Raw genomic sequence first — 26,820 nt, forward strand, 5'->3', positions numbered from 1 at the left:
AAATCACAAAAGAATTATCAGATTAAATTGAAAACAGATTTAATTAAAAATTAAACATCTGCTGTTTCCATAGGAATTAAGAGTTTTTTTTCAAAATGTAGAACTTATTTGTGGAAGAAGTGTTGGCAGCTTTAAAGAATGGCTTAGATGGATAAAAAGCAAATCATTGAATATTTGTTTTGAGGCTGAAACCATTGTTGTGCCTGTAATTGAGATGAACAGCTATGAGGTCTCATTTATGTAGATGAAATTTAGTAGAATGATAAATCACCGCAAAAATTAATTGGCATTAAATGTTATCCCTTCTAATAATGAAAAAAATCAGTTATCATTGAAAAATCACACTCCCTGAATTGTGATCGAATCATTGAGCATGTCATAATCTTGTGTTTATAATCTTTCATTATGAAGCAGTAAATTTCTGGACTTTGAAACTTAACATTATCATGCCAATAGACCTCATTTTTCAAATCAGATTTTGTTTATAACTGGCACTTTTGATGAGTGATTTACTTTTAGACTCACTTAAGTGGAAACATAAACTTATATATTTACAGCACATGCCATCTTGCAATGTGAAACTGTATTCTTTTATTTGTTCTGGGGATGTGGGTAATGCTGTCAAAATCTTATCTATTGCCCATCCCTGGTTGCCCTGAGAAGACGATGGTGGACCTTTTCCTTGAATCACTGTAATTCTTGTAGTGGAGGTGCTGCCATAATGACAGTCGGTAGGGAATTTCAGGATATTGACTCAACATTGATAAAGGAATGGTGATTATATGCCCAACTCAGGATAGTGTGTGGCTAGGAAAGGAATTTGGAGGTGGCGATGTTACCAGAATCTTCGGGCTCCTGCTCTTCTTAGTGGCAGAAGTCATGGTGCTGGATGGAGAGACAGTTTTTTTTCTCCGAGTATGAAACTAAAAAATTAATCCTGTGGTAAAAATAATATGTTCATATTTTATCTGCAGAATAAATAAGGGCTGGTTACCAGAGGACACAGATTTAAGGTAACTGGCAAATGAACCAGAGGAGAAATGAGGAGTTTTATTTAACCCAACAAGTTGTGAGTTGGACTGCACTCCCTGAAAGAGTAGTGGAGGTAGATTCAGTAGTAACTTACAAAACGAAAATGGATGAATACTTGAAGGGGAGAAAATTATGGGACTTCAGAGAAAGAACAGAAGTAAATGGATAGCTCTATTTTTAAAGAACTGGTACCAAGGGCCAAATGACCTCCTTCTTTGATGTAAGATTCTATGATTCTCAGATGGGACCATTTTTCCTTTATTTGTAATAGCAGAAGTTGTGGGAACTTTTTCTACAGGTTGCTATATAAATGTAAGTTGATGAAGCAACATTTAAAAACATCACCTGAAGCATTTTGTCAGAGATTTGAACATTATCATCAACCCAACAATGAGTGGTTAAAAAAAACCCACCTGTATCACAGCTCTGTGAGTCTAGTGTAATGGAAATAAAAGTTGCAGTTTCACCATCATGGTGCACAATGAAGCAATGCCACCACTACATCTATATATTTAAAAGTATCATGCTCTTCACAAAGTCTGTAGTACATAGCAAATGTCACACTTTGAAGTGTCACATATGCAGAATTCTTGACATTTACTCAATTGGCTCAAATCCCCATGCTGCTTCACTCAAGCATAAAAAGGTGAGAAAAATTGCCAATCATGGTGAACCATACCCATTAAAGTCAAAGTTCTACTGAACCAGCAACTGCAGCGAACAAACTAACAAAGAGATACTACGCTGCTGGCATGAAACTTCCTCCATCAGAAGCACCTGTTGGCAACTGGGTGGGAATTGTGGTTTGTGCCACTATCATAATAAATGAACAGAAAATCATAAGGTTGCATGCCTGAATTTGAAGTATCTGTCCCCAGTGAATGGAGTTCCGTACTGGCCACATGTAAGAGCATGAGAGTCCTTTGCAGGGACTCACTTAGATTCAAACCCGTACCCTGGATGTAACAGGAATAAGTGACAATGCCAGGTAATGTGCTAAAACAACAATTTTACTGAATATTGAATAATGATAAATATAATAATAATGATATAATAATGAAAATTGATAATATAAAAAGAAAGAAGTAAGAAGGATGAAGGAAAGATAACTTTATTGAAAGGAGAAAGCACATATCAGAAGAAAAGAAATACAATTTTTTTTAAAAGCCAAAGCTGTAACCCCAATTTGGTCTGTTCCACAACAGCTCCCCAAAATGGAAAAGAGAAAACCTCAACTTAGTCTGTTCCACGACAGGACCCTAAATTGGTGAAATTCCCCCTTGGCACATACATTACCAAGTCTCTGAATTACCTTAGACGGGGGTGGACTCTTCAGCCAGTCACATCAATGTCCCTTTCTCCATATCAGTGGTTGACTAATCCACTCTGGTTGCAGCAGGAAATCCTGGAAGCAGTGTTCCTTTATGCCAAATTTCTGGCTCCATTCCAGTCTTTCGAGGCCTTGTTCAGATTTTCCCAAAATATAGGTCTGAACAACCATGAGTCTTTATTAACCTTTCTCACAGACTTTGCAAAGTCTGCGGACTTCACAGAACTCAGGCTGTTTACATATTCTTGATGGTGTCTCTCCCATGTATACTGGCTGTCAGTCAATTTTCCCCTTGTTGACCGCCCCAAGTGTCAGGCCATTCATTGTCCTGACTTGTAGTTCAAGGATCATCGGGGTCAATACAGTAAGAACGGTTCATCTTTTTAAACAATGGACAAACAATTTTATTTTGCAGCAGCGCATCTAGAAAAAACAATGTTCAGTTAAAACAGCAGCTGTGAATTTGATGCACAAGAAAAATCCTTGGGAAAAGGTCCAAGACTACAGCTAATAATATTGCTGATTATATAATTGATTAATAATCAAAGCACAATCACACCTAGGTTTAAATCAATGTCTACAAAATAAGATTCAATAAACAAAAACAAAAATACCTGGAAAAATCAGCAGGTCTGACAGCATCTGCGGAGAGGGATACAGTTGACGTTTCGAGTCCGTATGACCCTTCATCAGAACTAAAAAATATAGAAATGAGATGAAATATAAGCTGGTAGAGGGGGGTAGGACAGGAGGAGCTCGATAGGGGGCCAGTGATAAGTCAGGAAGAGACTGCCAAAGATGTCTTAGACAAAAGGACAAAGGGGTGTTGACGGTGGTGATATTATCTAAAGGATGTGCTAATGGGGACATTAAGGGTGGAAAGCAGGATCAGCTAGTGGCAGATGGGGTGGGGTGGGGGAAGGGATCGAAATGGGCTAACAGGCGGAGATGAAACAATAAATCGAAATAAATTTTAAAATAGGTGGGAAAAGAAAAATATATTTGTAAAAAAATTATAAATTATTGGAAAAAGGGGGATCGGAAAGGGGATGGGGATGGAGGAGAGAGTTCATGATCTGAAATTGTTGAACTCAATATTAAGTCCGGAAGACTGTAAAGTGCCTAGTTGGAAGATGAGGTGCTGTTCCTCCAGTTTGCATTGAGCTTCATTAAGATTCAATAAAGGTTTACTTAAAAATCAAAAGCGAAGCAGAAATAAAATTACAAAAAATAGTGATTGCTGGCTGTAGGCCTACACACACAATTCCTAAAGTTACTATCTGAATTAGTTTGTTAGCTACAACAGCTAGTTCTTCATTGGTACCTTTAAAAATAAAGACAGACTTGCATTTATATAGCGCTTTTCATGACCACAGGATGCCCCAAAATGCTTTGCAGCCAAGAAAGCACTTTTGAAATGTTATAGGAAATGCATTAGCCAATTTGTACACAGCAAGGTTCTACACAAAGCAATGACCAGATAATCTGTTTTTGACATGTTGATTCAGGGATAAATATTGATCAGTACACCGGGGATAAATCTCCTGCTCTTCTTCGAAATAGTGCCACAGGATTTTTTACACTCACCTGAGAGGGCAGTTGGGGCCTCGGTTTAATGTCTCATCTGAAAGATGACACCCTTGACAACGCAGCACTCCCTCAGTACTGCACTGGATTTTCAGTCTTGATTTCTGTGTTCAAGCCCTGGAGTTGGACTTAAACCCACAACCTTCTGGCTCAGAGAACAGAATGTAACCAACCGAACCACAACTGACACCACTGAAAATAAGGAACAGCACTCTGTAAAAGCCTACAGTTTTTGTACATTTGATTTGGAAGGGTTCTTGAGTTAGTTTATATTATGACATAACTATCAAATTAGATTCAGTTCACTAATGGTTAACTCTGAAAGAGACACAAGCTATCTGAGGTGTTATCTAGGACACATTAATTGGAATACCAAATGAACCAGCCTTCAATTTTTGAGACAATGGAAGTCATTGAGCACATTTCAGAGCTGTTAGCACCTTCATTCAATATACCCAACAGTGTGCTTAGCTAAGCAGACTTTAGTCACCACTACAAGGGGGGAATAATTCTCATTCCAGAGGGCAACTTTGATTAGCAGCAGTGACCAGATCTATGACAAACAGGAGCTGAGGGAGACACTAAAAATTCACCTTTGTGCCACATTAGGGGTAGGATTTTCCCCCCATTGGGGGGGAAGTTGAAGTGCGGGTGTGCAAGAGGCGCGCCTCCAATCGGCGCCCCTAATCGGGGGCGCACTGCCATCTTACGTGAGTGGGCCAATTAAGGCCCGCCCAGTGTGATGACCGCACGGAAGCGCTATGCGCTCCCTGTGCGGGCAGGAGGAGGGGGGTGGGGGGAAATCCCTAAGCCTGAGAGTGCACTCTTTCGCAAATGCACACGAAAAAGTGCACTCATCTCCCTGAGGCTAAGTGCTGCCTCAGGGAGTTCGGCTTTACAATAAAAAATATTAAAAATAGAAAAAAAAAAATCCCTGACATGTCCCCTCATGTGACACTGTCACATAAGTTGCGACATGTCCATAACTTTTAAAAAACTTTAATTAAATTATATCCACCCACAGATGAGGTTTTGTGCATTTTCTGAAGCCCGCCAGGGCCCCTGGCCTGCCCGCCAACCTTAAGGTTGGATGGGAAGGTCCATTAATTACTTCAATGACTCTGTCAATGGCCTCAATTGGCCATTGACAGGTCGGCAGGCGCACAGCTGATTTTGCTGCGCCTCCCCCCACCTGAAAATTTAAATGGGGCGCGGTGACGTCGGGAGTTCCACCCAACGTCACCGTGCATCATTTAAGCATCGGCGAGCAGGCCCCGCCCCCCCCCCCGCTTGCCGACGGGAAAATCCTGCCCAGTCTCTCTGAACATCCACTCTGGGGAGTTTGTGTCCAAAACAGTCACTTGCTAAGATTAATGCCAAGCAGTATTGGTGAGTGGGTTCAGCACATAAACCAGGATAGAGTTTTGTACTTTGTTATATTTTATGATCGTGGGAATGCAAGCTGTGAGGAGGACACGAAGAGATATCGACAGGTTAAGTGAGTGGGCAACAAGATGGCAGATGGATAATAATGTGGGGAAGTGTGAGGTTATTCACTTTGGTAGTAAGAATAGAAAAGCAGAATATTTTTTTAAAGGCGTGAAACGTTTAAATGTTGATGTTCAGAGGGACTTGGGTTTACTTGTACTATTATGACCGGGATCGGAGGAGCGTGCAAATGATCTAGCCCCACTACTCCGCAGGCTTTACCATTAATTTAAAAGTTTAATTTTCTCACCAAAATAGCCAATTGTCTATTTTCCTTACTGGTGCCCAGAATAAAAGAGTCTTCAACCAGGTTTCTTTCAATAAACCCAGAATGATTGTTTATTATAAAACAAGACTTATCTTTAACAAGTTGCAAGTGCTGGTTAACACACAATTGTAATCGGGAAATATAACTATCTATCTCTTCCTAAAGAACTCTCCCCAGCACACACACAGGCACGCACACAGACAAACAAAGGATAAACAGATAGAGTTTCTTTGCAGAGATGGGCTTTAGAGGATAAGCGTTATAAAATAAAGGATGAAGTTCACAGGCTCTTGACACTGTTGATCTGGAGTTTCTTTGTGTGAAGACGGGTCACTGGTCCCAGTGGACATCTGGAAGTTCTCACCAACTGGTTTCAGCTTTGAAGGTCCAAATGCAGACCAGTTACACTCAGATGAGGGTTCTCTGGATATAGGCTGATAGGCACACACAATTGTAGGCAAGATAGAGAGAGAGAGGGAGAGCCAGTTAGGGTAGCCTTCCTTCCTCAGCTTGTTCCCCAACAAGACTGCCTTCAAAACCAGCAGGTTCACAGCTTAAACAAAAATGGAAAATGCTGGAAAAACTCAGCAGGTCTAGCAGCATCTGTGGAGAGAGAAACAGAGTTAACGTTTCGAGTCCGTGTGACCCAGCATTTTCTGTTTTGTTTCAGATTTCCAGCATCCACAATATTTTGCTTTTATCTAAGGATCACAACTTAAGTTTTTTCTCTCTTCCATATGATTTCCAGCAAGTTAGCAACCTTTGCCTTTTCAGTTTTTTCCCTATCAATTAAAGTGATTAATGATCAAAACAAACTTGAGATCTTCCTCAAGTACCATAAAGGTCAGGTGATTTCTTGGAAGAGGCCTGCTTGTTGACAATTCTAAGGTGAACTTATGGCCTTTTTTGAAAAAGAATCCCAGGTTAGCATCCAAATGTACAGATAATGCCATGTCCTTTCATTTTGTAAAAGAAAAATTCAGCCCTGAGAGATATTATTCTAACAGTACAGGGAACACAAAATTAGCATGCAGGTTCAGCAAGCCCCCTGCCGAACGCAGATGACATGTTGGTCTTTATTGCAAGGAGATTGGAGTACAAGAATAAAGAAGTCTTGCTACAATTGTGCAGGGCTTTGGTGAGACCACACCCAGAACACTGTGTGTGATTTTGGCCTTCTTATTTAAGGAAGGATATACTTGCAATGGTGATACAGCAATGATTTACTGCAATAAGTTCTTGTTTATCGCTGCCCCGTTTAACATTGTTTTGCTTTAACATCAGAATGTTAATGGTGCCTGAGTCTAGTTGAGTGTTATGAGATTCGTTTTAATGTCGTTTCCCATGTGACCCGATTCGGGCCATTTTGGAGCGGCCTCTCCCTGCTCCCTGACCACCGAGTTGTGGCCTCTCCCCCTCCCTCACTTCAGAGTTCTAGCCTCTTCCTTCCCTGGCATCTGAGTTGTGGCCTCCCACCCTCCCCGACCCACCTTCTCGCAAACCTCCCACTCCCTGACCCACACTCTCACCGCTTTCCTCCCCTGGACTTGCATTCCCGTTGAATGTCCAAATATGGTCCGAAGCCAGAGCTTCGATGTTGTGGAAGTGCGAGTTCTGATGGTGCACAAGTGCCAAGCTGGGACTATTATAAGTTTTTTTTAAATGCACCTGCTTGCTACTTCTGGGGCTTTGGACAAGGGTAGGGAGTGGAGAGGCCACAACTTGGAGGGTAGAGGAGGGGGAGAGGCCACAAATCAGAGTTTGGGGAGGGAGAGAGGCTGAACCTGGAGGGCTGGGGAGGTGGAGAGGACACAACTCAGAGGGTAAGAGGGGGAGGACCTGTAGTGACAAGCTGGATCAGGGAGCATGTAATGACTCAATGGAGTGGACAGGTTTCAGCAAGAAACAGATAAACTTTATTACAGAGAGCTTTTCAGGTGCTACATGCTCGATCAGGACTCTCGTCAGTAAGCCCCACCCTCTGGATTGCCTGTGCTTAGGGCTCATTGGTTGGAGCCTCTCAGAACATCATGTGACCCCTGGTAGACAGCAGGAGAGGTTATACCTTCAGTTACTATATTTCCTCCCCCTTTAGTTTTTTACAATTTCTAGTTACAAGGAAACATTTCAATATCCAACAACATGTACATATATATACAACTTCAGGTGATTAAAGATCAAGCCTCTGAGCTGCTCTCCTCACATGGCTAGAACGGCGTAGCTTTACTACTTGGGGTTCCTCAATAGGATCGACATGATCTGGAACTGCAGCATGAGACACATCATTAGAAAGTGGCAGTTCTGGGTTTGGCAACTCCACAGAGGCATTGGGCATGTCTATTCTAGGCCGATCTGTCACCTTAGGAATTGACAGTTCAACGTTAACCACAGGCGGAATAGTTGGTTGTTGGAATGTCTCTTTAGCACGAATATGATCAATGTGCTTACGAATGATTCTATCTTCCACTTGTACTTGGAAAGATAAGGGACCAGTCTCTGAGACATTGGTTCCAGAAACCCAACAAAGTCCACTTCGAAATTTCACACGAATACCGTGTCACCTACACTGTGCAAGCTTTGCTGTGTATATCATGGTTCAATTTTTGATTACTCTGATTCTGCTCTACCTTCCCCTCTAAATTTGGAAACACCAGGCTTAACCATGTATGTAGGCGGCATTTCATCAATAATTCAGACGGTGTTGAGCCTGTAGTCGAATGTGGCATTTTGCGATAACTGGGAAGAAAATAGGAAAGTCGAGATTCTGGAGTATGTTCTGATAACATTTTCATATCAGACTTGAAAGTTTGTATTGCTTTCTTGGCTAAACCATTCAATGAGGGATGGTAAGGGGCTGTTTTAATATGTCTGATTCCATTCCGATTAATGAATTCCTGAAACTCTGTGCTGGTAAAGGCTGTACCATTATCAGAAACGACAATTCCAGGTAGGCCGTGTATGCTAAAACAGTGACACAGCTTCTCGATAGTTGCACTCGATGTTGGCGATTTGACTTCGTATCCATCCATGTATTTAGAATGTGCATCTAAAATCAACAAAAACATGATACCCAAGAATGGTCCGACATAATCGATATGTAGTCTAACCCAGGGTTGACCAGGCTACTCCCATGGATTCAGGGGAGCTGAAACTGGCAACTTCTGTTGTAGCTGACAATGGAGACAGCGCTTGACCATGCTTACAATGTCACTGTCAATGCCTGACCACCAGACATAGCTTCGTGCAAGCATTTTCATCTTTGATATGCCTGGATGCGCACTGTGAAACTCTGCCAAGTGTGGTTCTCTACCTTGCGATGGGATGACAGCCCTTGATCCCCACAACAAAATTCCATCTTGACAGTTTAACTCTGTTTATGGCATGGAATGGTCTCAAATCTTCAGATACAGGCGAATTTGACCATCCTTGCAAAACAAAGTCTCTGACTTTTGACAATATTGGATCTCTGTTCATCCAATTTCTAATTTGCTGTGCACACACAGGAGAAGATTACAAGAAATTCAGTAATAGCACAACTTCTTGTGGAACAGGAGCATGTACAATGCTATCTGGTAACAGGAGATGACTGAGTGCCTCTGCACTTGCAATGTGTAAGCCAGGACGGCACATAAAAGTATACTCATAAGCAGATAATATCAGAGGCCAACCTTGTATTTTTGCTGATGCAATTGGCGGAATGGCCTTATCCTCACAGAATAAACCCTTTAATGGTTTATGGTCCGACACAATGGTGAAATGTCGTCCATGTAGGTACTGGTGGAATTTCTTCACTCTGAATACGACCGATAAATCTTCCTTTTCTAGCTGTGAATAACCCTTCTCGGTTGTGGAAAGGGCTCTCAAGACATAGCCAATGGGACTTTATGATCCATTTTCCAATCTATATGATAACACAACTCCTACACCATAAGGAGAGGCATCACATGTTAATACCAACTCTTTCAATGGGTCGTTGTGTACCAATAAGCACGACAAATGCAACAGTTTCTTTACTTTCACAAAGGCTTCTTCCAGTTGGGAATTCTATGACCAACGGTGATTCCTTTTTAACAACAAGTGTAATGGTGCCAACACAGCTGATAAGTTAGGCAAGAAGCGGCCATAGTAGTTGATCATACCCAGGAAGGACTTGAGTTTGGTTGCATTGGATGGTGAGGGTGCATCATTTATTTATTTTTCTTCTACCGGATGCGAACTCATGGCGTCCACCCTGTCACCAAGGTAAATAACTTCTGGCGCTTGGAGTGTGCATTTTTCCTTCTTAAACTGTACGCCAGCTCCCATGAACCTTCTTAGCACCTCCTCCAGGTTGGCCAAGTATTGGGTCACGGTTTACCCTGTGATCAGAATATCACCTAGATATACTACCATTTGGGGAAGTCCTTGCTTAAGACTCTCCATTATTCTCTGGAAGATGGCGCATGCAGACAACGCTCCAAAGGGTAGGCGAGTATACTGATAAAGACCCTTGTGTGTTAATAATCATGTTTTCTCTCGACGTGCTATTTGTTTTAATTGTTGGTAGGTGAGGCTTATATCCAATTTCATATAGAACTTGCCTCCAGCCAGCTTTACATATAAGTTGTCTATCCTTGGAAAGGGGTATTTGTCTAATTTTACTGCCATATTTACGGTCAATTTATAGTCCCTACAAATGCGTGTGGTTTGGTCAGGCTTAACCATTGGGTGCTGCCCATTCCGAGAATTGGACAGGTTGGATGATGCCCAGCTTTTCTAACCGGCACAATTCTGCATCCACCTTTTTCTTCAATGCATAAGGCACAGGTCTGGCCCTAAAGAAATGTGGTGTTGCCAGAGGATGCACATATATCTTGGCCTGCACGCTTTTTAACTTCCCTGATTCATCGTATTTCCTCAGCAGTTCAGGAATTCCTCCTGTTTTCAGGTGAAATATCTGGGACCAGTCAAGCTTGATCTTCTGTAACCAGCCTCGGCCTAAAAGACTGGGTCCTTCTCCTTTCACTATTATCACAGGCAGCTGGGCTGTCTTTTGTTTATAAGACACTGGTACTGTGGCGATGCCCTTTACCTGAATAGATTGTTCAGTGTTTGTCTTTAATTTAGTGGTTGTCCGCTCCAGGTTTATTGGCTGTCTACCTTCATTAAGGTAGAAAGTGTGCTCTCCCACCATTGTAGTTGAGGCACCCGTATCCACCTCCATTATTAGTGGCTTCTCATTAACTTGGATTGTGACAGTGATAGATTTGGTTTTTACAGCGGTTATCTTTTGCAGGGAATAAATGTTGGTGTCGGCAGCTTCAAGTTTTGCTGTATTTTTTAATTCAATCATGTTGGTTTGCTGATAAATGGGCTGCTTCAACTTTGCCCTGCATTGCCTTACTATGTGACCTTTCTTATGGCAGTAATGGCATCCTGCCTCCTTGAATTTACAGGTGTCCAGTTCGTGGTTACCTCCACATCTATAAGAAGTTAACCTTGGAGTCGCTGCGAAGGTTTCTACTCAGGCTTTTCATGTTTCTAACAGTGGACATTGCATCTTGCTTCGATGTTGTGGGTCTGGTTTTCGTGCCACACTCGGTGGTAGGTTCCTGCCCCACATGAAGAACGGTGCCATGTTGTATGTGTTGCAAAGCCTGTGAGTCTCTTGCTTTACTTTCCATGGCGAGGAAGATTTCTAGGGTGCACTTAAAGTTGATGTTGACCTCGGCGAGTAAACTGCATAAGCTGACTGGTCCTGCAGCGAATCATTTAATGTGTCCCCAAAGTCGCGGTGTTCTGTCAACTGCATAAGGTTCGCTACATAGGTTGCAATGGACTTTTCCAGGGCCCTAACTCTGGAATTAAATTTAAAATGCTGCATTATTACGGATGCCCAAGGCTGGAAGTGTGTTTTCATGAGGTCCACTAATTCATTATAGGATTTAGAATTGGGCGCACTCGGGCTGCCAGGTTGCGAATGAGATTGTATGTCTTACTGCCACATACACTCAAAAGGATAGCTTTCTGCTTTTCCTCCGTGGTAATTTCATTTGCTATGAAATAAAATCCGAGGCGCTCTACATACTGGCTCCAATTTTCCATAGCCGCATCATAAGGATCGATTCTGCTGAAGGATGGCATGACCGGTGAGTAGTCTTTTCTTTTTCTTGAGAGTCGATGTACTCACACTAACAAGGCGAGTTGCAGCTTTGGAGTTATTTTATCCTCATTGCCAAATGTAATGACTCGACGGAGTGGATATGTTTCAACAAGAAACAGATAAACTTTATTGCAGAGAACTTTTCAGGTGCTACATGCTCGATCAGGACTCTCATCAAGAAGCCCCATCCCCAGGATTGCCCGCGCTTAGGGCTCATTGGTTGGAGCCTCCCAGGACATCATGTGATCCCTGATAGACAGCAGGAGAGGCTATACCTTCAGTTACTACAGAGCAGGAGGTTCAGGAAGCAGGGTCTGTGTGAGCAGGATGTACTCTAAGTAGAATGTTACATTTTTCTTTTATTTTTTAAACTTATTTTATTTTAAAAGTTATTTCATTTACCAATGTAGGAATTTTGCCATGTAGAATATTTCAACTTAGAGACTGTAATGTTTTAATATTTGGTTTTTTTTCGATAAGGAAGGTCCTACATATTCTAACTACAGTTTTAATATTGATTTCTATGGGAACAATGTTTTACTTAAAGTTGTTCCACTCAAAGTCATGATTTTCAGGAATGTAGCCAAGTGAGGACTTACTGTAGTTTGGTCCCTGGGATGAGAGGGTTATCCTAGAGATGCTGAGTAAATGGATCTATATTCTCTGGAGTTTAGAAGAATGAGAAGTGATCTTATTGAAACATTCAAGATTCTGAAGGGAGTTGACAGGGTAGATACTGATACACTGTCCCCCTGGCTGGGGAATCTAGAACACAGCGGCACAGTCTCAGGATAAGGGGCCGATCATTTAAGATGGAGATGAGGAGAAATTTCTTCATTCAAAGGGTGTGAATCTTTGGAATTCTCTACCCCAGAGTTTCGTGGATGCTCCATCGTTGAGTGTATTCAAGGCTGAGATAGACAGATTTTTGGTCTCTCAGGGATTCAAGGGAAATGGGGAGTAGATGGTAAAGTGGAGTCGAAGCCCGAGATCAGCCATGATTATATTGAGTGGTGGAGCAGGCTCAATGGGACATGTGGTCTACTCATGCTTCCATTTCTTATGTTCTTAAAGAATGGCAATGGATTTATTGAATCTCACTGAGAAAATTGTATTTTGCACATTCATATATAGTTCATTGGCCAAATCTCACTAGCGTCATTTTACTTTGCCTCCTGTAAAGAATAAAGAATGCACGTGGTGCAGTGACCAATGCAGTGTTACAGTTACAATCCCTGGATCGTGCTGTCATTTAACAAGGTATTCCCCAGATCTAAAGGGACATGAGGCCCATTTACAACAGCGACTGGTGATGCTGAAACCAGCAGAAGGTTTAAAATTTGTAGCATTCTCAAATTGCTCAAACAATTTTACTTGGGTTTTTTGGTTGTCATTTCTCTCCTCCAGCTAGTCTACTATAAGTCGGAGAAAAAGTACAATATTCAACACCCCCATGTATTCCTCCAGAGCTCAGCAAGTGAAACTTACCCTCCTTCTCATCCCCAGCTACCTCTTGTAGTGATGCCAAAGGCCTGATTCCCTCCCTGTGCTGCTAAACTCCAGAGTATCCAGTGCTGAGGCACTGCCCCACATGAGTCTGTCTAACTGCCAATCTCGGAATATGACAGATTTTACTTCCAAAATTGTCAGACCCCCACTATCACCCCTATTCCTGCAATACCTCTGAGTGTTCCCAAACACAGGAACACTGGGAAATTTCTCTGGAGACTGAGGCTGGGATTTTCCGCTCCGGGCCTAAGTCCCATGGCGTGGGCGGGAGGTGGGAGTATTTCCCTCCACGGTGCCCAGCAGGAAATTGCACCTAATCGCATGATGCTGGGCATATTAATTATGCAGCCAGGGGTTTCCTGACCTTGTGGGGTGGGCAGGAAGTCACATGCCCCGCCGTCATATCTGAGCGCTATATTTTATGGGCGCCTGGATAACTGCAGCTTTATCCCACTCTGAGCTGCAGTCCAGGAAATGCTCAGAAACCCCAGGCAGTACCGGCACCCAGGTTCAGCAATGCATCCCTGGAAGTACTGCTGGATGCAGTGGAGGACAGGAGAGACGTCCTCTACCCCAGGGATGGAAGGAGGAGGCCCACCTGACTCACCAACCCAGCATGGGAGGCAGTCGCCAGGATGATGAGTGCAAACAGAGGACAGCCCGCAGTGCAGGAAAAGGATGAACAACCTCATCTGTGTCACCAGGGTAAGTGAACCGTCTATTGCTCAAACTCAACTCACAGAGTGGGAACTGGGACAAGGGCCTCAGTGGCCAGGCCACTATCTATGCTGCCCATGCATTGATAGTCACATTGATTGCCCCATAGTCACACTGCATCCATGTAGTCTGCAGGTAGAGAGGTGACTGCAGGTCCTTGACCCTGCCATACAGAGACCTCATATTGTGGAAGGGGGTTGGGGAGATGGGTGGTGATGTCTGGCGTAGAGGCCACCAGCAAGCACAGCTGATGCCATGTCTCTTCGTGTCTTATCCTTCTATCTGCATGAGCTCACCGCCCTGGAGAGTGCTGCCAAAGAACCCTAGTGGACTAGCTGCAGTGCAATTTTCACATGACATACAGTAGCCAGTGGGTTGCTGCTGTTGACTGGCAGCATGTGTATTCCAACTGCATCCCAAGTTCTCTCAAACCACCTTCTCTCCTTGTGTAGGACAAGTTGGCACACAATATGCATGAGAGAGAGGACAGGAGGGGGCATGACCCCACTCAGGCAGCTCACGCCATACAAATATAGGGCTGCCGAGCTGGCAGGGTAGGATCAGGACCGAGCATGTGGAGACGGTGGGTTATACGTCCGGCCTCCATCCAGTAAGGAACAATGCTTAATTGTCTACCTAAAAACCTAAGGTCCACGGGCGGTTTCATGTCGGAGGCAGCTTGCTGACTCTCTCTCACTCTCTCCTCTCACAATTGCATGAGCCAGCAAGAAGAGGGTGAGGCTAGATACCAAACTCAACTCCACCACCAGCTCCAGTCCACAGACGAAGGTGACGACGAGATTGCACTTGTAGAGCTGTTACATCAGTCAACTGCACCCTCCACCAGCCCAGAGACACACACCTTGGTGGGTACAAGAACTAGTTTAGGCAGGGTCTCACATTCTGGTGGTCACCGCAAGGACATTTTTCCTCGATAGGAGGAGGCAGGGACAGCCAAGCTCACTGGCACTTGGAGGACTGCTGGGGACGAGGCCCCTTCAAAGTCTGAGTCAGATGGCAAGCCTCTGGGAGCGGTCCTAGACAAGGTGCTTGAGATGCAGCAAGACGCAGGGAATCATCAGGCAGAGATGTCACAGGCATTCAACAGAGTGGCATGTGAGGCAGAGGAGTCCATCTTCCTGCCATCTGATGAGGTGGTACCAACATGTGTGCGTATTGAGGTCTCAACGAGGAGGGTGGTGGACGACATGGAGACTGCTATCCAATAGAATGCCCAGTTTCTGACAGAGATGCACGCAGACCTACACCCCATCACCCCATCACAGTTTCCATGGGCGAGGTTTCACAGTGGCTACGCGAGAGCTGGACAAAGCACCTCGACTTCCATCCAGGTCCCCATTCTCCTCAAGGAGTCAGGCAGGGGCCCTTGGGCACCCAAAGGGAAGACAAATGGCAGATGGATACTCCTGGGATCTCCACTCAGGACTCTTGGAGGGTGTGTGGCCTTTCGGATTCACTTTTGTCTGTGACCCCATCAACTTCGGCCTCTGTGTTTACAGAGGGCGCAGCTGCACGAGAGCAGAACAGCCAACGTAAGCTGGAGCCCTCCAGGCCTCAAGGACACAGACGACGTTCGCCAAAGTCATCAAGGACAACAGGGCATAATGGTCAGCAGGCTGCCTCCACCCCTGCTGTGAATGTTGGGGTAACACCTAGATGTAGTGGCAGGTAAAGAAAAATTAAGAAGTTCTGATGCCATGTGTGTTGGAAGGGGTTCACTCTCATTGTTCAATGTTGAAACACTTTTGTAAATATATGGTCATTTGCACTTTTAGAAAGACTGATGTGTTTTGATTGCATTTCCTAGCCGTTAAGCCTGTGTGCACCTCCTAAATTCAGGGGGACAACCCAGGCTGGGTCTGCGTTCCCTGGAAGCATGCGTGCACAGGGAGACATTGATCTTTGCCAGCCATGTGCGAGGAGCCTCTCGCACAGGCTGTCCTTTGCCATTCACACCCTCCTTAATTCCCAAGCCTCTGCTTTGGCAGAACTACATGCTGGGGTTCTCTTCAGTTGTCCAGTTGAGCTGACCTGCAGCTCTGCCCACCTGATGACCCAACTCCCATCCAGCATCTCAACATCTCCACCACAAGTCACTGGATAGTTGTGAGCGGCCATGGTGCAAGTGACTTTTGAGGCACCGTCCAATACCTTTCACCCTCCCCCTATTACCCACATCCTCCCCCCGCCCCTTGACTATTGACCCTCCTGGTGAAACTTTTGACCTCCCACAGTCACCCTAGAGACCCCCCCACTCCCCGCAACACCCTTCGTCCAGTGCAGGTTAACGTTAATGTCCCCTTCCTTCCTGAGGAACCCACCCCAGTGACTGTAGAGATGCCCCCTCCACGTCCTGCCAACCCCCAGAATCCGCATTTATTTATGCCTGCCCTCCAACAACCCTCAGTGCCCCTTCACCTGCCATTGCAGGACCATCACCCTCCCACCCTGCAGAATGCCACTGCCCCCTTAACCCTCACCATCCCTTCATTTCACCAATTTCCTGTTTTCCCCCCCCAGGACTCGCAGTAGACATCACAACCCCTTTCCTCTGAACCCCTTCCCCCATCATTGCCCGTTCTCTCATGCACAAACTCCCCTCCCCCTACTGCCCGTGCTCCATCCTGGCTCTTCCCACACTCCTGCTCCATAAACCTCCTCACTCATCCCAGAGCCCCGCAGCTTTTCATTCTTTTCCCCCTTACAACCACCAATGTTACCCACCCCTCAACCCAGCCTCTGCACCCGCACCCGCCCCACTTCTTCTTCCTTCTCCTCCTCATCTTAAACCCCCACAACACGAAGACCATCACCACCCCACACAACCAAATGCTGCCACTCACCTCTTGGAGGGACCACCCGAGCGATGTGACAGCCCCTTGTGGAGTCCACGCAATTAATGCAGGTGCTGCTGGAGAGTCCACCTGAGCGATGGCCTACCTAGTCGATGGACCACATGGTGCTCAGGAAACCACCAGTTTCAGAGTCTTCCATCTTTTTCCAGCGTCCGCGAGCTGTCCCAGGCCTCCATCCAGGTTAAGTCCCAACAAGTGCACACAACGCTGATCTGGACGTGTTTCAGACTGCCAAAATATTACGACAGCTGTGGGGGAGGTGGGGCTGATTGGACGGGGTGGAAGGTTCCAGTCCACCAACCTCACCACGCTGGCTTGAGAGCAGGTTGCCAGGGCGGTCAGCGCCAATGCTTCTCAGAAGAGGATCAGCATCCAGTGCAGGAAGAGGACTTCATCCACTCCGCCAGGGTAAATCAACCTTCTCCTCAACTCATACTCTGAGAAGGCCATCAAACATTTGCAAGGTTATAGTGCACATAGATTTCACATACTACCATCACAAAGGACATCACCTCTGACTCTCTCACACACACCTTGACAGCTTCATCTCTTCTCAAACCCTGTACAGCTCATATCCTCAGCCCTTATACAGGTCCAGTCAGCACCCAAAGAAGGCAGGTATCCTTATCATCTGCCTTAGCATCCGTCTTGCTCACAGTCTGTCCTTGTGTCTTTATGCAGGACAAGATCGCCCGGAACAAAAAGGAGAGATCCCAGAACAGACAGGGGATGCCTGAGCTCAGGCCCCTCACAATCTATTATCAGCGTGTGGCATGGCTGGCCGACGAGGACAGGGACTGTGCCTGTGCTGAGGGTGAGATCGGTGACTTCCAAGCCAGTGAAGACCCATTACCAGTTCATCGGTCACCTGAAGAATCTGTGAGTGCTTTGTAATGTTGTTGACTATGCAGCCAATCCCTCATTATCTCTTCTCTCCTTGGCAGGCAGCAGCAGCAAAAGGAAAAGGCCCACCGGAAGCCAGCCCGTCAATCCCAGCCCCACACCACCTCAGATGAGGATCCTGAGGACATACTGGATGAAGACTCATCACAGCGTTCACCCGTACCCTTCACTAGCGCAGAGACACACACCTAGTTCTAGAGCAGCCTCGGGATCACAATCTGGTGAACATAGCTCAGCTTCGGGTCCACAGCAGGTGGAGGTAGGGACATCCAAGGTCACCAGTACTTGGAGGACTGCTGGAGGCCAGGCTCCTGCAGGGTCCGAGTCAGATGACGAACCCCTGGACTCAGCCCTAACACAGATGTTGAAGCTGCAAAAACAGACACAGGAACATCAGACAGGGTTTTCAGACGCCATCACCAGATTGCAGTGGATGATGGAGGAATCCATCCATGTTCAGTCTGAAGTCATTGCGCCGACTTGCCAGCGTACCGAGGTCAACACTGATGGCGACCACCATGGAGAGCTTTGTCCAGGACTTAGTGCCTGACATGCGTCAGAACCTGCATTCCATCGCTCTAGACATTGGTAGGATCCATTGGTGGCTAAGCGAGAGGCGGACAGGGCAACTCAACCTCACTCCAGGTGCCCTTTCTTGTCAAGGAGTCAAGCAGGAGCCTTCAGGCACTCTCAAAGAGCAGGACCGTCAGCTGGCCACCCTGGGACCATACACCCAGGTGACTCCAAGAATGTCCAACTGATCCCAATCCCCGCTGCCTGTGACCCCATCATCTGAAGCTCCACAGGCTGAGGAGGGTGCACCTGCCTCACAGCAGGAGACCAAAAGTAAGCCGGGGCTTTCCATCTGGCCTGTGTTATGGGGTATTCTTCTGGATCCTCAGCTTCCTTGTCCTCATTGAACTCAGCCCTTCCAACGTCCTCATCATCGGAAAAGACGGACAGCTTCTCCATCTCTTGTTCTGGCAAGACATCCCCCCTTTGGAGCACCAGGCTGTGTAGAGCGCAGCAAGCCATGATGATGTGTGAGACCCTCTGGGGACAATAATGGAGAGCACCGCCTGACCTGTCCAGACGTTGAAAACGCAACTTCAAGATGCCAACCATCTGCACAATCAATGAGCGTGTTGCAGGATGAGGGGTATTATACCTCTTCTCTGAGGCACTTTGTAGCTACCGAAAGGGCGTTATCAACCACATCTTTTGTGGATAGCCTTTGTCACCGAGGATCCAACCCTGGATGTGCTGAGGGCCCTTGAAGATCTGTGGCACCTGCGAGTGACTCAAGATGTACCAGCCCATGGGAGCTTACAGAGTATCTCGCACATACCTGCATTATCTGCTTCTGGTAGTTGCAGACTAGCTGCACATTGAGAGAGTGGAACCTTTTCCCTGTTGATGAATTGTACTGCCTGTTCCCAGGGAGCTCTTAAAACTACATATGTGCAGTCTATGGCACCCTGCACCCATGATCCAGAGGTCATGGCAAATCCCACTGCTCTTGCAGCCTGGCTACCTCGCTTCATCTAGGAAGAACTGGATGTGGGGGTATTCGCTAGAACTGTGGGAGATTGGCAGGGGGCTGGGAACCTGAGCGGGCAGACACAAGGGAGGGAAACAAAGATAGGAATGAAAGACAGAAAAGTAGAAAGCAAAAGTGAAAAAAAGAGGAAGTAAGGGCTAGCAGCAAATAGTACAAAAAAATGTGTAAAAATGTTAAAAACACAGGTTTAAAGGCACTGTATCTGAATGCATGGAGCATTCACAATAAGGTAGACGAATTAACAGCGCAAATAGATGTAAACAGGTATGATATGATTGCGATTACAGAGACATGGCTGCAGGGTGACCAAGGCTAGGAACTGAATATCCAAGGGTACTCGATATTTAGGACGGACAGGAAAAAAGGAAAAGGAGGTGGTGTGGTATTGTTAGTTAAGGATGAGATCAGTGCGATAGTGAGAGAGGAAATTGGCTCAGAAAACCTAGATGTAGTATCAATCTGGCTGGAGCTAAGAAGCAACAAAGAGTGGAAAACATTAGTGGGAGTTGTCTATAGGCCTCCAAGCAGTAGTGATAAGGTAGGGGGCAGCATTACACAGGAAATTAGAGATGCATGTAACAAGGGTGCTACAGTAATCATGGGTGACTTTAATCTGCATACAGACTGGGCAAACCAAATTAGCAATAATACTGCGGCAAATGAATTCCTGGAGTGTGTAAGAGGTTTTTTTTTTAGACCATTATGTCGAGGAACCAACTAGGAAACAGGCTATCCTAGATTTGGTATAGTGCAATGAGAAGGAGTTAATTAATAATCTTGTTGTGTGGGGTCTTTTAGGGAACAGTGACCATAACATGTTATAGTTCTTCATTAGGATGGAAACTGAAGTAGTCCGATCTGAAACTAGGGTACTAAATCTTAATAAAGGAAAGTACGAAGCTATGAGGCATGAGTTGGCTAAGACAGATTGGGGAACTTCGTTAAAAGGCATGACGGGGTATAGACAATGGCTAATACTTAAGGAACGAATGTATGCATTGCAACAGTTATACATTCCTTACTGGTGCAAAAGCACAATAGGAAAAGTGGCCCAACCATGGCTAACAAAAGAAATTAAGGATAGTTTTAGATCCAAAGAGAAGTCATATACTTGCTAAATAAAAGTAGGAAGCCTGAGGATTGGGAGCAGTTTAGAATTCAGCAACGGAGGACCAAGAGATTGATTAAGAGAGGAAAAATGAAGTGTGAGAATAAACTTGCAAGGAACATAAAAGCAGACTGTAAAAGCTTCTATAAGTATGTAAAAAAAAAGATTAGTGAAGACAAATATAGGTCCCTTACAGTCTGAAATGGGAGAATTTGTAATAGAAAACAAGGAAATGGCAGAGCAATTAAACAACTACTTTTGTTCTGTCTTCATGGAGGAAGACACAAATAACTTCCCAGAAATACTAGGAAACCAAAGGTCTAGTGGAAAGGAGGACTTGAAGGAAATTAGTATTGCTAAAACAATAGTGCTGGAGGAATTAATGGAACTGAAAGCCGATAAATCCCCAGGGTCCGATAATCTACATCCCAGGGTACTAAAGGAGGTGACCATGGAAATAGTGAATGCGTTGGTTGTCATCTTCCAAAATTCTGTAGGTTCTGGAACAGTCCCAGCAGATTGGAGGGTGGCAAATGTTACCCCACTATTTAAAAAAGGAGGGGGGAATAAAACAGCGAATTATAGACCGTTTAGCCTAACCTCAGTAGTAGGGAAAATGCTGGAGTCTATTATCAAGGATGTGATAACAGGACACTTAGAAAATATCAACGGGATTAGACAAAGTCAACATTTATTTATGAAAGTTATGAAAGGGAAATCATGTTTGACAGATCTACTGGAGTTCTTTGAGGACGTAACTAGCAAATTAGGTGAGGGAGAACCAGTGGACGTGGTGTATTTGGATTTTCAGAAAGCTTTTGATAAAGTCCCACATAAGAGGTTAGTGTGTAAAATTAAAGCACATTGGATTGGGAGTAATATATTGGCATGGATTGAGAATTGGTTAGCAGACAGGAAACAGAGAGTAGGAATAAATGGGTCTTTTTTGGCGTGGCAGGCGGTGACTAGTGGGGTACTGCAGGGATCAGTGCTTGGTCCCCAGCTATTCACAATATATATCAATGATCTGGATGAGGGAACCAAATGTAATGTTTCCAGGTTGGCTGATGACACGAAACTTGGTGGGAATGTGAGTGATGAGGAGGTTGTTAAGAGACTTCAAGGCGATTTAGACAGGTTGAGCGAGTGGGCAAATACATGGCAGATGCAGTATAATATGGATAAGTATGATGTTATCCACTTTGGTAGGAAAAACAGAATTACAGAGTATTATTTAAATGGTGATAGATTGGGAAATGTTGATGTACACAGAGACCTGGGTGTCCTTGTACACCAATCACTGAAAGCAAGCATGCAGGTGCATGGTATGTTGGCCTTCATTGTGAAAGGTCTTGAGTACAAGAGCAAGGATGTCTTACTACAGCTATACAGGGCCTTAGTGAGACCACACCTGGAGTATTGTGTGCAGTTTTGGTGTCCTTACCTAAGAAAGGATATACTTGCCATAGAGGGAGGGCAGCAAAGGTTCACCAGACTGATTCCTGGGATGGCAGGATTGTTGTATGAGGAGAGATTTGGCTGACTAGACCTGTATTCACTGGAGTTTAGAAGAATGAGTGGCGGTCTCATTGAAACATCTAAAATTCTGACAGGTGTGGACACACTGGATGCAGGGATGATATTTCCTCTGGCTGGGAGGATCTAGAACAAGGGGTCACAGTCTCAGGATATGGGGCAGATCATTTAGGATTGAGATGAGGCAAACTTCTTCACTCAGTGGGTGATGAACCTGTGGAATTTTCTACCACAGTCTGTGGGGGCCAAGCCACTGAACATATTTAAGAAGGAAGTAGATAGATTTCTAGACTCTAAAGGAGTATGGGGAGAGCGCAGGAGTACGGTGTTGAGATAGAGGATCAGCTATGATCATATTGAACAGGCTTGAAGGGCCAAATGACCTACTGCTGCCCCTATTTTCTATGTTTCTATGTTAATTGTGCACCTTGTTAAATAGGGTGTCTGTAACCTCTTGAATACATTTGTGAACAGATGCTTGAGAAATCCCGCAGAGATCCCCAGTGCAGCCCTGGAAGAGCCACTCATAAAGGAGTCCAGAGCAGCAGTCACTTTTAGAGCAATGGATGGCCTCGCAGTCCCTGCTGCATCATCTCCTCCCAGAAAAAATGACAGATGTGAGCCACCATGCCCCTAGACATGCAAAGGCGCGATGGCACCATCTCTTGCTTATCTGGAGGTATGAGAAGCGTCTTCTGTACACCCTTAGCCTTGCCAGATTCCTCCACTCAATGGCTCTGTCAGCCTCAGCTTCTGGGTCTTGTTCATAAGGGTAAGGCTGTTCCCTTAGCCCAGCCCAGTGGCGATGGGCCCTTCTTCTCCTCCTTCTTAGTTGACTGATTGCCAGGATGAACGCAACATTGCCTGCTCCATCCATGAGGCACTCGTGCTTGTGCCTGCGGAAACATTGAACAGAATCATGAATGAACATAAGCCTGGAATGGTCACCTTCCAGTCGTTAACTAGGGAGTTATTGTGGAGCTCTTGGCTCAATTTCATCCCAGGCATTACATCCCCACTTAGTTCCTTGGAGTGTTATTATAGCCTCTGGATCGTCGGTAGAGCAATCCCCAACCACTCCCAACCCCTCCAAACTACGCAGGCATGACAGGACTTTGACACAGGGGCTTGGATCTGGCTACCAGATGACAGAAGCCTCAGTCGGAGCACTGTCAGACTGTATCCTTTGAATTACACAGCAGCTCCAACTTGCACTGATGTAATGAGAGTATTGTGGGTGAGGGGCTTTCAAAATCTTAAACTGCCAGTAGTAAGCTTTAGAGGTCATAGGGCTGTTAGGCGTATAAATTTTGGCTCGTGGCCCCTATTCAGTTGGTTCCTTCTGACACTTGGGATTTCCCACGAGAGGGAGAAAGGATCTTTGGAAGCTACAATGGCCCCAATCGGATTTATATTCTCGCAAGAATGCGCACCATGAGTTAAGGTATTACATTGCCTAAATTGGCATTTGGCTGTTCCTAATATGTCTCAGCTGTGCTTTCCTCTCCATGATCATCGAAACCTCCCATCGTGCTGGAGGAGCATCATGTTCAGGTTTCCCTCCCTCCAATCACTCTCCTTCCTCCCCCTTGATTCTATCGTTATAGTTGTTGATATCCCTATCTTCCCAGCTGAACCATTTGATGTTGATGTCCCGAGGCCCCATGTAGATCTGACCCCTCCTGATCTTGAGGCCCATTGTACTGCGACTTACAGAGAAACATCCTCCCCACTCCTCCGCTATGAGAACATCAAATGCTCCCCTACATTACCTGTTCCCCATCTACAGGCTGCAGAGGGAGGTGTCAGCTGTGGCTCAGTTCATAGCACCCTCGCCTTTGAATCAGAGGGTTGTGGGTTCATGTCCCACTCCCGGAAACCAAGAATTGTGATTGTACTCGAAAAGAGTTGCAATCTGTGACTGTTGATAACTCGAAAGAGTATCTACAAGCTGCAGATGCTTCCCCGACTGTGACCGTGCCATCTGCGGCCCAGTACTGCCAATCCCCAGGACCAATGTGTGTGAGGGACTAACCACGCCCTGCACACTATGCTGGACATGACTGACACAGGACTGACAGGCCCTCTCCCTCCCTGGACTGGGGACCAGGAAAGGTGTGCCAGGCACAGCTCTCTAAATTGTGGGACTGATCCATAGAACTGACTCTGCTTTCTGGACCCAACTACCTAAGCTGTATTGCCCAGGACTGTTTATGCTTTCTGCCCCGATTAATGTCTCCCCCCCACCTCCCCTCCCCACCTCACACCCCACCACCCCGCCCCCCCCAAGTCATGTGCCTGTGTGCTTTAGTCCCCAGTCACCCCCCTCATTCAAGCCTTTGCCCTCCAGACCCTTACACCTGCCCCGTCTTCCTGCTGGTTTCGCATGTTAAACCTTGGCTCCGATCTCCCTCCCTTGAGTTCCTGCTGGTCTTGCCTGTGCAGCCTTGACACGGAGTCAGAACAGCACAAGCGCAGCGCAATGAAAGGTAGGCAAACTTACCTCAAGGTCACGAGTGAAGTGGTGCTCACCAGGTGCACGTCACTTATATGCAGTCGTGAATACACTGGTCTAATTAGCCACTGGTGTGGCCATTTGATCTGGAGTAGGGGTGTGATTCTGCTGAGCTACCTTCTTAATGAGTATTCATGATCTGCAAATGAAATCAATGCAGATGAGGGCTACCTGACCTGTCATGAAAGTCAGGAGCAGAAAATTGCAATTGTTTTTTGACACTGGCAGGAAACTGACTTTTGGCTGTTCTCCCTATTTTCCTGTCCTGCCCGCCACAATATCCACCGCTGATGGGACTGGAAAATCTTGCCCATAGTTCCCACATTTCTCCTTAATAGCTAAAACCTGCCACATGATCTAAAGTCTCATCTCCAACCGACCTCTGCTCATAAAGGCACATCCATATTCCTCTTTCATCCCACCTGTCAAGGAACTTCAGAGCCTAAAATCTCTCCACTACCCTCAAACCTCAGGAAACAGATTCCCCAGATCTGATGCTCTATAAACACCCAAGGTGCTAATAATCTCCCTCTTCCCCTCAAGCCCTGATTCCTGGGCGGGGAAGGTTTGGGAGGTCAAGATCCTGATGGTGGGTGTTGGGGTGCAGGGAGGAGGAAAGGAAATTTACACCAATTCTAGAAGGGGCTGGTATATGTGAGTCAGCTTTCCCACTCAGTTCTTCATTTCCCACTGACTTTTGGGCAGTATTGTGAAGGAACACTGAAGAACCTCATGGGCGCAGCGGACGGAGGAACATTAGTTCCAGAATGTTCCTGTTTTTTTCTCCTAAGTACTGCACCCTGTACAATCCTCAAGGGCAACCAGCAGCATAAAGCGTTCCCGTGTCAGCTATAGGTTGGTCAGGATGCAGAGTAAAGTTCCTTCTACACTACCCAACAACAGTCCAGCTGCTGCTGATTATGTTTTCTCAGGGCAAATAATTTGTTAAAGCACGGGAATGCTGTGGTCAGCAGCCTTGTAATCCCTTGTAATAATTAGTGCATGGCAGTGGCCTGTGAAACAGGGCACATCACGCACAGCACAGTTGTCTAATAGTTGCACTGCTGGATCATCATTGGGTAGTTCACCGCTGACCTGACCGTCAGCACAGGACCGGTCCAGATCGTCGCCTGCCAGCTGAATGGCTGTTTTTGAAGTGCGTGAGGACCTTGATGTCAGGCATTCCTTCACCCATCTGCGACCTCTCCCTCTTGTGTACCGGCTTGTCCTGCATGAATAGGGATGGAGAAAGTACAAGCATGACGACTGCCAGGCCAGATGATAAGTATGCCTGGCATGTGTGAGTGGTGAGTGGATGGGATGAGGCAATGACGGTGAGTGAGTGTGGGAGAGTGAATGGTGATGTCCTTTGAACTGGCAGTGAGTGAGAGCCCTGTGGATGTGTGATGGGTTTGTGAGTGTGCGAGTTGAGAGTGATGACAAGAGCAACTTACCCCGGCAGAACGGGGGAGATCATTCATCCTCTTGTGGCACTGGGTGGCTGTCCTCTTTTGAAGGTCGTTGACATTTACCACCTCTACCACTGCCTCCCAAGACTGGTTGGTCACGCCGCTGCCCATCCTGCGGCCGGAGCGGGGGTAAAGGACATCCTGGCGGGTCTCCACGGCATTCAAAAGGTGTTCTAGTGACTTGTCACTAAACCTGGGGTCCTGGAGTCTTTTTGCTTTTCATGGGCATGTTCTCTGCAGCAGTCATGGGCTGGAAGCACTGAGATTTGGTGCGAGCGGCTGGACTTTAAATATGGCACCTGGCGTGATGAAGTTGCGAGACGATGGCAGGCAATCAAAAGAAAGCCTGCCTGCCATTGGAACAGCGTGTTTCCTGGGAATGCATAAATAATGTAGCGGGCTTTGGATGATACAGCTTGTAAACCTGCCATCGCTACCACACCGTGCAAATCTGGGACGATTCTGCCCGTAAACTGAGTGGGGAAGACCATGACTCATGGACACAAAGGCCTGAATTTCCGCCCGACCCAAGTGAAAGTGCCACAGAAGGTCTTATTTTCATTCTTGGGGGTGATAGGTATTAACTGGTGTTGGGCCCAGTGCCTCTGGAAACAGTGTGGTGGCAACCATAGCGGCTGTGGCTGTGGAGGTAGATGTGTGAAAGGCCTGGCTCAGTGATTTGGGATTTCATTCCAACTGAAAAAAAAGATAAACCAAAAAACAGCCCTCTATCCCTCATCTCTCACAGTTCCTCACCCGCCTCAAACATTTCCCATACC

Source organism: Cetorhinus maximus, chromosome 20, assembly GCF_964194155.1.
Source record: "Cetorhinus maximus chromosome 20, sCetMax3.hap1.1, whole genome shotgun sequence".
Classification (NCBI taxonomy): domain Eukaryota; kingdom Metazoa; phylum Chordata; class Chondrichthyes; order Lamniformes; family Cetorhinidae; genus Cetorhinus; species Cetorhinus maximus.